Source organism: Macaca fascicularis, chromosome X (assembly GCF_037993035.2).
Source record: "Macaca fascicularis isolate 582-1 chromosome X, T2T-MFA8v1.1".
Classification (NCBI taxonomy): domain Eukaryota; kingdom Metazoa; phylum Chordata; class Mammalia; order Primates; family Cercopithecidae; genus Macaca; species Macaca fascicularis.
The window spans coordinates 12,159,438-12,176,382 of record NC_088395.1 but is presented as its reverse complement, the minus strand read 5'-3'; the positions used below and the strand labels follow the sequence as shown (position 1 = coordinate 12,176,382).

The 16,945-nt window shown below is 39.6% G+C and overlaps 1 protein-coding gene across 9 annotated transcripts in view; it reads right to left on the bottom strand.

The window, feature by feature from the left end:
* The window catches only part of FRMPD4 (FERM and PDZ domain containing 4), an 864,755-nt gene that overhangs the window by 322,701 nt on the left and 525,109 nt on the right, over nt 1–16,945 (bottom strand). The window lies entirely within an intron of this gene.

The following is a 16,945-nucleotide window of genomic DNA, read 5'->3' as shown; positions in this document are numbered from 1 at the left end:
TACTCAGGAGGCTGAGGCAGGAGAATCTCTTGAACCTGGGGGAGTGGGGCCAGAGGTTGCAGTGAGCCAAGATTGCGCCACTGCACTGCAGCCTGGGTGACAGAAAGAGACTCCGTCTCAAAAAAAAAAAAAAAAAAAAAATTAGAACTTTAGTTCATCAGTTGCACAGCTCTATTGATTTCAAGCACTCAACAGCTACGTGTAGCTATTAGCATGGGATTCCATCACAGCACAAAGTTTTGTTTGACAAAGCTGGCCTAAAGTCTACTAAGACCTTACTTGGGACATTCATGCAGCTGGAACACTAGGATAAGAAGCAGTGGTCAGGACTCACCAAGCCTAAAGTTAATACTCCTTGTAGCCAGAAATGTTAGTTTTGCATCTTGACAGTGGGTGAGGCCACTGTGTTCCTGCTCTATCCAGATGCTCCTCAACCCTGAGGAGCTCACCTAGGTAGCTCCAGATATTTTCAGCACATGGCAAAGTGACATCAGGGAGGACAGAGCCCTGGTGCAGAAGTCACATAGCTTTCCAGTGAGCTCTGCACCAGCTAGTCAGTTACTTCACCTCTTTGTAGCTCAGTTTCCTCATTTTTAAAATGAGGACCAGATACCAAATGACTTCTAAAGGCTCTCCTGCCTCTCAAATGCTACGATTCTACAAGGAGCAGTATTGAGAGACTAATGTCCCAGCGAGGGTGAGCAAATCTAGATAATCACCAGAAAGGCTCCTTTTCTAATTTACTTACAGTCATCACTGAAAGCTGATGAGTTCTGAAAGTGCAGTGCATCATGCTGTGGTCTCATTTTTCATAGATGTCTGTAGGTAGCATTAACTTCTGCCTGGGACATTGCCCCTGGAGAAGCTATTTCTTTCTTGACAACAAAAGCATCTTAAATGTCAGGAGTCTGATTTGTGTTATTCTCCTCTCCCCTTCCCCATTTCAATCACATGAATAAGGAGATGGGGGTGGGTGGGAAGCAATGACTCTTTAGTAAGCATATTATTCTCTTGAGTATTTTCCTTATGAAAAGAATTCTAAATGTTTCTCTTAACAAGTGTTCTGCAAGAAGTTTATGATCCCATGTTTAAAAGGGCCTTAGCTTTAAGATAAAGGGTTTGGATTGTACATCTTTTAAAGGTCTTCTATTCCAAAGGACTGACTCTGTGAAGTACTAATACTGCTTCCCATGTTGATCTGAAAACCTCTGAGATTATTGAACGACAATGAAGTCGTTGAGACATAAGGGGGAATGAATTTAATAGATGATTTACATCAACACTCTCCTGATTACATTTTAAAGTACCTCTTGAGCCACTACATTGATATCAGAATTCTGTGAGCAGAAAGAAAATTAGGAGAGGATTTCGGAAAGATATATAAGACTTAGCTACTGGACCCTAAAAATTGGCCATATCGATGGAGTGACTCATCACAGTACAGAAAAAAAGTGATAAACAGCATAAGGTAATGTCAGATTTTGTGTCATTACTATTGAGCAATATAGCCATAAACAAAGTACTGTGTCTTTGGGGGCATCAATTTCTAGCCTTCTCTGCAATAAGAAGGTCCCAAATGTGATTGCTAAGAACTCAGTCTCATTCCACTATTTTGCCATTCAAGGGTGATGGAGAAAATGACTCATAATGAAGTTAACATATTTTGTTGCACCATCTAAGTACATCAGGCATTCTGGAAAGCACAAGTAATGCAGATTATTACACACTGAGCAAAAATCTTATATTTTGTTAAAGGCAAAGAACTGACAACAAAAATGATCATCTCACAAATAAGTATTTGGTATAAACTGGAGCTGGTTAAAAGGGATCATGACCAAGTAAAGAGAAAAACTTCATATCTGCAATACTTACAAATTATTTAACTTATATTTCCTAGATTTTTTTCTTTTCTTTTTGAAATTCATATTCTCTCTTTTATGCCATTGACAAGTTCTCTCCTCAGACTGAAAATAAATAAAACCACAATGGCCACAAGTTTTGGTAACCTAATTTTGATTCCCTTCATGACTTTATTCTTCCATCACAAAGCTGAAGTTCAACATTGCAGCCTGGTATTCATGTTAACTGCATTAGAACTATTCTAGAAAGACTAGAAACTACAACAAGCAAAATTAGTGATTCATCAGACTCTATTTTCAATTTGCCTTCTACTGCAGTCACAATTTCATTAGATCTCCTAATGGAAGTGGAGTCAGATGAAGCTAGGGTTAAATCTCAGCACAGTCATACTTACTAGCTACATAACATCAAAAGACAAACTATTCTTGGTGGAAATCTAGAAGATGGGAATGCTATTGTTTATCTTGCAAGGCTTCCAGAGAAATAAATGAGGAAACATATGGGATAGTACCCAGCACATGTTAAGTATTTAGCAAGGGTCTCTGCTACCATTGTTAATTACACAAAATAATAGTATTTACAATTCAGTGATGCTTTCTTGTTTGAAAAGTAAACTCTTCTATACGTTCACTACAATGCATCTTTTTAATTTTTAATCATAAATTGACCATTTTTAATTGTATATATTTATGGGATATAACATGTTATATTTATGAATACAATGTGGAATAATTAAATCAAGCTAATTAACATATCCATTACCTTAAATACTTATCATTTTTGCTGTGAGAATATTTGAAATTTCTCTCAGCAATTATTTTTTGTTGTTGTTTTTGTTTTGTTTTGTTTTGAGATGGATCTCGTTCTGTCACCCAGGCTAGAGTGCAGTGGTGAGATCTCGGCTCACTGCAATTTCCGCCTCCCAGGTTCAAGTGATTTTCCTGCCTCAGTCTCCCAAGTAGCTGTGATCACAGGCATGCACCACCATGTGTGGCTAATTTTTTGTATTTTTAGTAGAGACAGGGTTTCACCATGTTGGTCAGGCTGGTCTCGAACTCCTGACCTGAGGTGATCTTCCCACCTCAGCCTCCCAAAGTGCTGGGATTACAGGCATGATCCACTGTGCCCAGCCACTCTCAGCAATTTTGAAATGTACGATACACTATTATTAACTATATTCACCACACGGTGCAATAGATCTCACAAAATAACTTATTCCTTGTGTCTGAGATTTTGTACCCTTTGACTAACATCTCCCTGTTCCTCCCACCTCTCAGCCCCTGTAATCACCATTCTATTCTGCTTCTATGAATTTAGTTGTTTTAGATTCCACATGTAAGTGAAGATGTGGTATTTGTCTTGCTGTACCTGGCTTATTTCTCTTAGCATAATCTCCAATTCATCCATGTTGTCAAAAATGACAGGATTTTCTTCTTTTTTAAACGCTGAATAGTATTCCATTGTGTATATATATCACATTTTCTTTATCCATTCATCCATTGATAGATACATAGGTTGATTCCATAACTTGTCTATTGTGGATAGTGCTGCAATGAACATGGGAGTGCAGGCATCTCTTCAACAAAGTGATTTAAGATCTTTTGGGCAAATACCCAAAAGAAGTGGGAGTGGGACTGCTAGATCATATAGATATTTTATTTTTAGTTTTTTTTTAAATTCTTTTATTTTTTGAGATGGAGTCTCACTCTGTTGCCCAGGCTGGAATGCAATGGCACGATCTTGGCTCACTGCAACCTCCGCCTCCTGGGTTCAAGCAATTCTTCTGCCTCAGCCTCCTGAGTAGCTGGGACTACAGGTGCACGCCACCACGCCCAGCTAATTTTTGTATTTTTAGTAGAGACGGAGTTTCACCATATTGGTCAGGCTGGTCTTGAACTCCTGACCTCGTGATCTGTCCACCTTGGCCTCCCAAAGTGCTGGGATTACAGGTGTGAGCCACTGCACCCGGCCTATTTTTAGTTTTGTTAAGAATATATCTTGCATCTAAAAATGTGAATTTATATTTTAAAACTTTTGAATTAAAATCTAGTATATACAATGACATACATAAATCGTAAGTGTATAGTTCAGTGAGTTTTTACATATGTATAGACCCTTGTAACTAACACTCTCGCCAAGATATAGAACATATTCAGCACCCAGAAGTTTCCCTCATATGCCTTCCCAGTGAATGCCCAGTTCTCCCCAGAAGTTTTCATTATTCTGACTTCTGTCACCATAGATAAATTATACCTCTTATTGATCTTCATATAAATTGAATCATGCAGTGTGTGTGTGTGTGTATGTATATGTGTGTGTGTGTGTGTGTGTGTGTGTGTATATATATACATATAAACAGTAGTTCATTCTTGGCATCACTGTATAGTATTTTACTATATAACTCTACTACTAGTATTTTTTTAAGATTTCCATATCCTGGAGGTAAGGCTAGCAAAGGAAGAGCTGCCACAGTGGTAACTGAGGTGGTCAATGGCCAATTACACCACTCACAGATATGGATACTGGCTCTCAGATGTGCTAAGACTACAACCAAGACAAATCTATTGTATGCCTGAGAAAGAATGGAAGGGAGAGAAGGGGTAAAAAGTACTTTAGGATTTCAGAATTTGTCTTATATCCCATCCTGCTCATCTAGTCCTCAGAGACTTACCAGAAAAAAAAAAAAAAAGTCCCTAACATGATACCCATATGTCAATTTAAGAAATTGCATTATTAATATAATTTTTATTAAATCTCGTCTACAAGAGGGATTACCAGCAAGATGTTGATCCATGATTAATTCATTTTAATTATGCATTTCTTATTGACCTGATTTCAACTTCTCTCTTCAATCGTGACACCTTATTAAAAAGCCTTCTTCATCGACATAAGTTTTCTTCTGCCTCTGAGTGAGATTCATTTCACTCTATAATCAATAAGACTAGTGTTCCATTGAGCATCTTTCAGGCAGTTGCTTTGACATTATTTAATCTGTCTTAGAATTTCTTAGAGGCTTAGATTTAATGCCGTAAAATAGAAATAAACAGCCTTTAATTACCAGGTTTGCCTGAAATGGTGTTAACACAACTTTAACATATCTGTGCCCCTGAGAATGTTTGTGGGATCCAAAACAGTGAAAAATATTTATGAAGGTTTCATTTGCAAATTTTGTTACAAAGCTTCCTAATATCGTTAAACATTAGACATTCATCTCAGAGACAAAGAAAGGATGGCTTCCCTATTGTTTTAAGATTTCTTAACTCAGTAATTGAAAGAATAGAGCAACCCATGAACACAAAGTTAAAACTAAATACAGTGAAGAAAAATAGCCTTCAATAACATTTTAAAAAGCTTTCCTTTATGTTTTGTTTGCCAATAATTGCATACTTTGATTTCTTTGTAGTATAACTACTAACTGTTCAGCAAATGTTTTTCTTCTGATATGGATGAGAATAAAAAACAAATTCTTTAGGGTCAGCCTCTCTGCCTAGCCCCCACCCTGCCCCATAAGACTAGCTAGATCTCTTTATTACAATCTCCTTTTCTGATGACAAATTCTTGCCATTTTATATATTTATCATCATCTCCACTTGTTACTCTTGATGAAAAGCCTTTGTCCTTCAAGCTGCACCTCTTTTTTCTATCATCCACTGCCAACCTCTTTGTAGCCAGTGACATATTAGGTAAACACACAAGAACTGCTTAGGCATTTTCATGCAAAGATGATGATGAATTGGCTACTGTAAAACAACCAGAAGAGCAGATAATTCATTCTGGTTCTTTTATTTCCTGGAAGCAAACTGAATAGGTAAAGAGTGTGGCGATTGAACAAGCAGTCAGTCATGACGTACAAACTCTGAAAGGGTTAGATAGACCCTAGAATACTTTGAGGATCTCATCTATCAAATTCAAGGCTGAACCACAAAAATTAGAAAAAGTCCCTCCTAATCAATCCATCCACATACTTTCATCCTTGGCTGCTCATAAATTTTCCTCTGTTCACCCACTGCATAAACCATTTAGTCTATATTTGGGTGCCAACTCTCCCAAGGTTTTCTCTATCATGTAATTTTCCACAGAAATAGGTTGTTGCTTTGTACCTCATCATTTGAGAGTCATTTCACTTGGTGGAAATTTCAGCTGCACTGAGCTCCTTCCAGATGTTATGAGATTTAACTCTGAACACCTGGTTTCACTCTGAAGGGCTGGGATTTGTTTCCAATTATGAGGCAGACAAGGGTGTTCTTTATGTGATTTCCTAAGTAAGGTTTTAATCCTGGGAAACTTGAAAATCTTCAAGTTCAATGAAGAGAAGCAAGAGATGGGTAATCTCAAAGCTCACCTGAAAGCAGAGTTCTACTTATTTGTGCACATTCCCAATGTCTGAGAGGACTGTCAAAGGAATGGTTTTAAAGGCCTTGCACTGCAATTAGTAGGAAACTTACTGTGAGGAAAACAAAGCACTATCTTAAAATTCTCCAAACAGCTTTTTCAGACAAGATTCCCTCTTTCTCTTTGGACTGCTTTATTTGTGGGTTAAGGTGCAGGTTCTTATCTACCATTTTGCTCAGTGACAATCTAAATTATTCTTAGAAACTCTTTGATTCTCCTTCTTTTTCATTGTTTTTAATTACATGTTAATATACTTTCCTTAAAATCCACCAAAGGCTCTTGTTTTAAACATATTTGTGAAATATGCAATTTTTGGTGTAGTTCAGTTCCCCTTTAAGACTCAATGTGTAAAGGGCAACCTTTTGTTGATTGGCGTTTCCACTCGGGAATGATTTTATTATAAATTCAAGTCCACTTAATTACTGACCTTGTGACAATTATACAGAGTAACTGAAGGACTGACCTTGTCCCTTGGTATTACTGAATAAGATCTATATTCTCAGCAGGGTGGGATCATAGGCAGCAGGTCAGAAAGGGACTTGGCCTCTCTACACCAATCTGCTCTAAGGTTCCATCGCATAAACATGATGAGAAACACAGAATTTCTTAGTGTGCTCTTTAAACTGCCTAGCCCCACAATCTCATGTGATTACACTGAAATTCTGCACTTAAGGCCATTCAGGTCATGTCCAATTTCACTGATAACCAATGGATATTAGCTAATTGGCCAAGGCACCACCCTCCGACTTCTAGCCCAGTGTCTTTCCACCTTACTGTGCTTCCATACCTGTTTCTGCAAGACTTGTCACAGGAATAACTCTGAAACCTTGATTTACAATTGGGAAACATACCATGAGAAACAGAACATAAAGAATCAAACTCCTCTGGATAGCTTTCTCAAAAGATATGGGCAAAAATAAAGACATCAGCCATCCAAAGTCTACCTAAAAGTCCCTCTGAAATCTGAGCAGGCCTGCTGCTTAATTTCTATCAATTAAATAGGTTGGAAGAAGTGGCACAGCCTCTTTTCAAATTATATTCTGTGGAACACTAGTGCATATAATAAATTATTTCCTAATTAATAACTTTTAGAGGAGCCATGCATTACATCTCCTTCTTAGAGAGGTATTCAATATATGTAAAACTCTGGGATGTCCTTTGGCAAACATACCTACTTATTTTTGTTTACCCTTGCATTTTCTAAATTTATCTGAAGGTATAACCTTGTTTTCCTGTAATACTCTTTGCAACTAATTTTAGAAAAACATCCCATTGTGAAAAAGGGCACAGAGTAGAGAGATCCAGTGACCTCTTTCTATGACTCTGGATAAAGCTCCTGATCTCTTTCCTCCTTGTCAAGGGATACAGCAGTCTGCCAGACAGTTAACAAGGCTTCATCCAGGTCTAACATTCCATTATTTTAAATTCTTTTTTTTTCTTTTGAGACAGGGTCTTCCTCTGTCGCTCAGGTTGGAGTACAGTGGTGCAATCACAGTTCACTGCAGCCTCAATCTCCTGGGCTCAAGTGATCTTCCCAATTCAACCTCCCAGGGAGCTGGGACTACAAGTGCAGGCTATCACACCTGGCTAATTCTTGAATTTTTTTGTTGAGATATGGTTTCTCCATGTTGGCCAGGCTGGTCTTGAACTCCTGGGCTCAAGTGATCCACCCACCTTGGCCGCCCAAAATGCTGGGATTATAGGCATGAGCCACCACACCCGGCCTTAAATTTTATATTAATGGGCCGGGCACGGTGGCTCACGCCTGTAATTGCAGCACTTTGGGAGGCTGAGGCGGGTGGATCATGAGGTCAGGAGATCAAGACCATCCTGGCTAACACAGTGAAACCCTGTCTCTACTAAAAATACAAAAAAAAAAAAAAAAAAAAAAAAAATTAGCCGGGCATGGTGGCAGGCACCTGTAGTCCCAGCTACTTGGGAGGCTGAGGCAGGAGAATGGCGTGAACTGAGATCGCGCCACTGCACCCCAGCCTGGGCGACAAAGCAAGACTCTGTCTCAAAAAAAAAAAAAAAAATTAATGATAGTAATGCCTAGCATATTAGTTCAAGGTCAAATTCTACAATATAATAAAGATATAATTTATATGTGTTACATTCAATGCTACATTAAGGGTGGTACCTAATGTAATCACAACAATCTGTTGTGCCAATTTTTGTGGGGCTGATATAATGGAGGCAGCTTAGCACCATGAAAGCATGCCAAAATGATGAGTTAGAAACAATTTTACTTCCAGTTCTGGCATCAAACTGTGAGACCTTAGGCCAGTCCTTTCATCTCTCTGGGTTCTAGTGGTCTCTAGTGGTCTCACCTGTAACTTAAGAGGGTTGAACTAAATGACCCTCTTGGGTCCCCTTCAGTGCTAGTATTTCATGACAGGAGGATCGGTGGACTTCTTCAATAAAGACAGGAATGTGTGGCTGCTGTGTCTCTGCTTCTGCAACTTGTCATTGAACCTATTGATTATTTCATGTCAAGGCTTTGATTAGAAATGCAGTTTCTAAATATACTGTTGTTTCAAAGAGGATTGTGGAGCACCTTTACTGGCATCATTAACACTCATTCATTCATCAATTTGCCCTCATTTATTAAAAACCTAATATATGCTAGGTGTTGTGGTGAACTCAGGCAGCACAGGCATGAGTAAGACAAACCACTGCCACCAAGCAGCACAAAATTCAATGGAAAATAGAGACGAATAATAAAAATCAAATAAAAATAATGTGATCAGGGTTTTATTTTAAATCAGGATTTCTCAACATTGGCATTATTGAGATTTGGAGCCAGTTGTTTCTCTGGTGGGAGCTGTCCTGTGCACTGTAGGAGGTTTAGCAGCATCCCTCGCTTTTAGCCACTAGAGGCCAGTAGCACTGCCTGCCCCCACCACCAGATGTGACAATGTCTCCAGATGTTTCCAAAGTATCCCCAGGGGAGAGGGAAGGTGGCAAAATCTCCCTTGTTTGAGAACAATTAGTTTAAATATATTCACTTAGTATTAGGGAATTTTCTGTCTATGTGCTATACTCTAAGTGAGTCTGACTATAACATTTTAAGTTTTAAGGATGGAAATCATGCCCTATATATTTTTTTGGAATAATCTCAGTTTTGTAAATATGTATTAAGTACCTCCACAGATGTAAGGAGCCATCCTACTCACTGAGCATTTTAAAAAACTAGCATGACATAATTTGCTGCCCCTCTTTGGGGCAGGGGGTAGAATACAGAATATAAGTAATACTAGCCCTATGGGAAAAGTTCCAGAGAAGGGCTATAAACAAGATGAATTAGGAGAAAGTCATTCATCCAACAAACGTTTTCTGATTCCCTATTATGTTTACAATCCTGTTTTGGGCTCTGGGGAGAAAGCAGTGTACAAGATAGACAATTGCTACCAGGAGGGAACCTCCATTCTAATGTTTAACAAACAGTTAACACATATAGTATGTCAACTGTTGGTGAGTGCTTCTGATTAAGACAAGGCTGAGAGATAGGGGATGCTGGGGCTGGGCAGTAGGCACAATTTTAAAATTGGGGATGCTGTGGCAGGTCATTCCCCACATTCCTCAATAGTCCTGAGGACTGCCCTAGAAAGGAGGATGGGCCATCATATGTAAGCAGCACCAAGCACAGAGTTTTGCTTTTGTTCAGCAAACAATTATTGCTTGCTATGCTATGCTAGGAGAGTCACCAAGTGTAGGTCAGAAAAGCTCCCAACTCCTCTGGGTCACAGCATCCCCAAGTTTGCAATCTACAGTGGGCACTCACAGCATTTCCTCTCAGCCCTCTCCACTTCCCTGCCCTGCCAGTATCATACTCCTCTGCCCAGCAATCCTTTGGATCTCTGTCCTCTATTTCTGAGTCACCCCATTTTTCCTATCCTCTATGTTTCTCAGCACTCATGTTCACAGGAAAAGAGGGTCCTTTCTCTCTTATCCATTTCTCCTAAGTACCTCTTGTTGCTTTCCTTGCAGTCTTAAAAACTGACTAATTAGGGAGTTTTATGTTCTGCTCACTGAAATTCTCTTGTCTCACATCATCCTTTCTACTTGGGTGCAAAGAGCTGCCTTCACCACTTGACTCTGTGTTTCTGTCCCTGAGCCTCAGCACCTGTGTCTGTAGGGGTTCTTTGGGCTCCTTCATTCTCCACCAGGTCTTCTTGCTCTTCCCCAGTCCTTTGGTCTTTCCTCCTTCTCTGAAAGTCTCAAGCCTGGTCCACTCTCCCCTGTGGCTCTGTTTCTATGTTGCCTTCCTCTGAGCATGCTTCCCCACCTGTTCAGATTCAGAGGCAGCACATGAGCACACTACTGGGTTCCAGGCCATGGGTGAAGACCTTCTTATGGATTATTTATTCTCATCCCCTGGTATAGTTACTCCATTTTGCAGATCTTCCTTCTAGGATCCATCTGCTGAGACTCTATCTCTGGATTATCATGTCAGCAGTCCATTTATAATTTGACCATAGCCAGAACAGTGTCAATTTGTAATGGTCTTCTGGAAAGTCCTGCTTGCCATCCAACTGCATGTGAATCTAAATAAGATGCTAAGATGCAACTACTTTGGTATATATTTGCTAACTGTATGTGAAATCATATTCTTGTAACTAGGACACAATTTCTTCCAAAAAAAAAAAAAAACCACTTAATAAAGAGGAGGAAAGAGAATAACACTTGATGAGTTATAAGAACACTTTTGCCTAATTTCTTAATAATTTTAATCAACTTTGAGCAAACTTGGCCTGCCTTAATACATAAAAGTTGAAACACTGAAGGAAGCATGTTTCCTTACAGTCAGTTTCATAGTTCCTATATCAAGGGTGAGAAACCATCCTGATTTTCTCCTCTACAGTTCACAGGCCTCTGGATAGGGTTGAAATATTTTTCAAGTCTAAACATGAGGAAATCATATGGCCTGTTGCTTTCTGTATAGGCTGTAAAGACCTCCAGTGACATTCACTAATTCTGTGACCCCAGTTTTGCAGCCCACAGGCATGTCTTTCATTGCTTTCACACCAGTTGATCATCACAGATGTCAGACAGATCACTGGAATCCTATAACCACAAATTGTTGGGATGGGGTCCTTAAAGTTTGTATAGAATATATTCCTCTTTGGCTGAGGACTCTGGAGGTCACCCTGAGAGCCAACTGGGCTTTAGAGTCAGAAGCCCCCAGACTCATCCATATAACTCACCTTGGCTCATTTTCTAGCTGTATGTGAGCATTTTTCTGAATCATCTCAGATAAATTGCTTTACCTCTCTGTCTGTCTGTCATCTCAACCGTACAGTGGAGAGACTGAGTTCTCTATTTCCCTGTGCTGTTCTGATAATTAGATAATGTCCAAAAATCACTCCGGGCTCTTCACAAAAGGCTGCTCTGTAAATATAAGATATCACAATTGCTTTGATCAATCACGTTAGGAAATAAATCAAGCACAGGCGTTTCTGACTTCCAGTATCACAGAACTCTTCCCAGGTGTTTTAACAGGCAAGGCAAGGTCGGGTCCTCAAAGAAATGATTATTGCAGCAACTTGCAGTCCCAGTGGGGCTCTGGACACCTTTCACGGGTGGAACAGATACTTGATTTAGTTCAAGCAAAATAGTTCACATGACAGAAACTAAATGGCTCATCCAAGTTAGCTGAAATATTCTGGAACTAAGGCCCAGCTTATTTTCTCTCTTTTCTACTGTCATGCAGCTGTACATACTCTAAGTGAAGGTAAGAAGATAATAACACTCCAATTTCAATTGAAAATGAAGAAAAACTGGTACGAGTCCTCTTCTGCTTTGCCCTTTGAGCTTGTCCTTTTCTAAACTCAGTACTCATTCGGCAAAGCTGTATTTCTGAAAATTTAGTAACATATTTTATGAAGCATTTGCTTTTTACTTTGACATTTTGCCATAAACTGTGTATTCATACCTTGAAAAACTCACAAAAAATTATTTCTTGGGAGAACCTAACTGGTACCTTAAACAAAACATTAAATAATCAAAACAGAGTGGAAAAGATATGCTTTTATGGGCTCAGAACAATTGAAGAATGTGTTATCAATCAAAATCATTTTTCCTACCAAGTTACCATTACAGTTGAGCCCTAGTACCAGAGTGGAATCCATTAGAAGCTAAAACTTCCAATACTGATTCCCCCCAGAGACTTTGCGTTCTCTCCTCAAAATTTTTGTCCCTATTCCCAGCTTCTCATTGTCAGATCAGAAGCACAGGTTTTGGTGCTGAAACATCAATCTATGTGTCAATCTACACTCATGACATAATGAATCCTTGAGTAATCACCAGCATTGTTTCTCAAGTGAAATACCATTGAATGATGCATACTTGAACATCTCTCTTCTTTTTGAGAGCCAATATTTATATGCCAAGAATGCTTTATTCTGTTTTGTTAACTCTGCTGCTGACAAATTGCCTTGCTCTCAATCTAATGTTTGAAAAAGCCCTCTGAAAGATGTGCGCGTGTGTGCGCGCGCACAAACACACACACACACACACACACACGGGAACATATCAATAAAATGGATATATATATAAAATATATTTTATAACATAAATTATCATGTATCTATTCAATTGGGTGGTCATTGAAACAGATATTCAGTAGATTCTGTTGTACAGGGTGATAAAAGAAAATACCTCGAAGATCTAAAGAGCAGCAGACTTATTTTTAAATTGCAATTTATATGATAAGTGTATTGGAAACCATGGACTCACATGTCCACATAACTGCACTTCAGCTCCCTGAGGGCAAATCCAATACCTAGTTTAATTAAAACCTATCCTTCTATTTTTAATGCAGCATGTAAAAGAGCTCAAAGAGGTGGACAAGAGATTTAGCAGACACAAGTTAAGTTTATAGTCACAAAATTCATCAATTACTTGCACAGAATTTATATTGCCAAAGATATTGCTTGCTTCAGAGAGTCTTGATTTAAACCTAACACATGTAAAAATCATTTACAAAAGATAGTACTAAATTTCATTAAGTGGTTGACATGTTTTAACTTAGAGCTTCACCCTCTCCTCAAGATTGCCCCCTAAGGAATGTGGTAAACTATATATCTTTAGAAAGGAGTCTAAGGCAAAAGTCACATTTTGCAGGGCTTTTGTGTCTCTGAAAGCAATTTCTTACTAGATTTTGGGAAAGTAAACAATTAGAACCACTACTTCAAAACACCAAATGCATTCTTAAGATGAGATTTCCCCTAAAAGAACATACAGGCAGCAAAGAATGTACTAATTCATTTCTGTGGTCAAAACTTTGCTTTTTACCACAGGGTGTTGTTTCAGGGACAGAAGCACAATAAGTACAACAAGACCTTTGTTACAGTACAATAAAAAGTTCTGAGTACTTGGGGACAAGAAAAGATACCATGTGGAAAAGTAACTTCTGGCCTATGTGGAAAAGTAACTTCTGGCCTATAAGTCAGCAGCAGCAAGACAAAATCTCTCCCTTTCTCTACTGATCCATTGACCAAGAAAATCTAAGACATACATCATCCTCCCAAAAGTGAAATATAACTCCCTCTTTCTCCATGCAGTCTCCCCTCAGCTTACATGTTCCTACACACAGCACACACTTCATGGTTTACCTTTGAAATACTGGATTCTGTGAAGGGTCCTTCCTAATATATCCAGCAGGAATGCAAGATGATGAGTGCTCTTCACCCCCAAGTGGCATTTGACTTCACTCCATGCAATCACGCAATGCAGTAGGATGAATAGGCCAAGTTCGGGTTCACTGCCCTACAGAGTCTTTATTCCCCATAGCACATGACTAGAGAGCAAGCAAGCACTGCTGCTAGTGATGCTTCACTCCTGTTAAAACTAATTGAAAAAGCACATTGCGAAAAGCTCTCTACAGGCTCACTCTCCTCACCCTTGCTGTGACAAAGTTAAAGCTGTAGCCTTGAAAAAGAAGAACAACAAAAAATATACAATACCAACTGCCTCTCCAGAGGAGTTTTCTCTTCCAGCAAAACATTATCCCTGGCAGGCTTGAAGACAACAGGTGAAACCACAAATGAAGCCTTGAACTTTATTGACCAAAAGAGCCCAGGCAAAATTACATGGGTGCCATGCAAGCATCAGTCGCCCCCATCGGTGCCTCTTTGCAACGTACCTTGGGTGCACACTGAGGCCAGCAAATAACATCTAATAAACAGCAGAGAACGCGACCGATAGCTTAACCTTGCTCCTGCCTTCAAAGATGCCAGACTGTTCTGTTTGCTCAGGACTCTCCTTTTACCAACATTCAATTTGAATGAGCCAGTGCAAATGCACTGCTCATCGGCTCCTGAGAACAGGATGCATTTATGTGAAACACGAGGAGAATGCCTAATGCCAAGGCATCCTCTGCATTCCCAGGAGCTTTTATTACAGGGCTAGCTTACATTTCACTGCCAGCACCCGCTGCACTTCTGCGAGCATTGTGACTTCTAGCCAACATCTCATCCACACGGTCACACACACATGAAACGTTGTGATTGTCTGGTGTTAAAAGAAGCACCTTTTGTGAGCTCTCATCTGCAACCAGGGAGATACTCTGAGTGATCATGATGTTGGGTGAGCAGAATGTCATGCTGCTCTTTTCTCTTTCAATCAGCAACTTTCAAGACTGGGAAAAATGACCACCAGATGCATTGTGGTGTGTCAGCTTTATGCTGAGAAGTAATGGCTCTGCAGTCCTTCATTCGAAAGAATCCAAGAAAACAGGCACTGGGGCTTTAATTCATCTCTGTTCCATGACGCTAAACACAACCTTCATGAAACCCACTGTCCAAAGTATGTGATAGCATAATAACATGTAGCTACCAGGCCACGGCCAACATCCCATCTGATTACCTGTTACCGGCAGTGCAGGAAAACATTTTTCCTGGTACATTTAATTTTACATTTCTCCCCTCACGTACGGTTCACATTTGACTGAGTTGCAAAGACAACGTTGTTATGGTGGTTTTTCTTCCCCCCTTAAAATTGCCCCAACTTTCTAGCCTGGTTTGGGGGTTAAATTTGCATGGCTGTGTTACCCTATGTGCTTTTGTGTTTAGATATGCAGGGCAGAATCTCAGTGTGGTCTGTGAGGGCTTTTTCTTAACCTTATTTCACAACCTGTGAGTTTGGAAAACATGCATCTGTATACAGCAGGAGCATTTTCCTGAGACCTTTGTTACAGGGAGTGAGATGACTGAGGTTGACTGAGACCCTGGGGGAGCAGCAAGCACCCCATTGGGAGGAAGTACTTAGGAACTTTGGCAGAATATTTCTTTGGGAAATGCAGACTGTCATCACTCAGGTCCAAGGAGTTCTACTCAGTCCTGCAGATCAAGAAACTCTATTTGGTCACTTTAACCAGGGCTTATGCAGATCTCTGGAAAGTTACACTAACCAAACTCATAGGAGACTAAGTTATAAGCAAAATAATAATTGGTAAATTCTAATTCACCCAATAAATAACATATGGCAAAGGGAATATCTTTCAAATGGTCAGAATTTTCACATCTGCCAACCAAGCTTGACACAAGTCTCCAGATTTTTTCTGGATTCAGTTACTTGGGGTTGCTTATTCTTATTCTTCTTCTTATTTTATTTCAGGTGCACACAATGACATTAAAAAACAAAGAAAAAATCTAGTATAAAACCAAGCATAAAATTGCTGGGCAATATTACCCTCTATGAGTTACTCTGAAACTGTAGCCAATTTTCCTTCCATGGATAAAGAAACTGTGTGCGGGTGAATGAGTGTGTGTGTATGTGTGTGTGTGTGTGTGTGTGTGTATGTGCTCATGCCCACACACGTGCACACATTGATAGTATGGAAATAAATATCAAGTTATGTAAATCTCATGCTAGGAGTCAATGGGAAATTTAAAATATGGTTAACAGATTTCACAAATAGTAAATCGACAGGTTAAAAAATAACATCTAGTAGATTCTGGGACTCAACACCAGACCTAAGTATACAAATTCACTTTCTAATCATAGCACAGACATGTGAAGCCATTAGTATAAGCCTGTGGACCATGAGTGGTGATAGGGAAGGAGAAACAGATGCATATGTTAGCACCAATGATTAGGAGGGAAAATTTTCAGGCAAATGTTCCATCCAGCTTTCTCAGAAGGGAAGCAAGGTTTTTATGACTATGATTGCTTACAGGGAGCCCGGACAATTGAATGAGGCCTCCCAGCATTTAGGGGTATATGGAAACAGCTGGTAGGAAATGGTGACTATAAATATCAGTTCAAAAACTCCTAATAGAAGATGCTCAGGATGGATCAATTCATGTATCCATTCGTTTATTCCAGTCAACATTTCCAGAGTGCCTCCCATGGGCCATGCTCGGCCCTACCATCGAGGAACACAGGAATGAATGATAGATCACACCTCCTGAGCAGATGGGGCTCACGGTCTTAGAATTCAGGATGCCTTTCCCCATTTCCCAAAGAAATATTTCTGCCAAAGTCCCAGAAAACGACAAGAATTCCACAAGAGGGATTTCAGACCCATCAGAAATAGCTCTGTGATTCTAATCAGCTGACTCCCTCCCATCTTCCCAAATAGGTTGGGGAGAAAAGCTGAGAAGCAGCTACGGATGGCTGGGCCTTGAAATTCCAACAGGAACATCAAATGATCTGCTTTCTTTATGTGAATGCCTTCAGAATTGCCAGC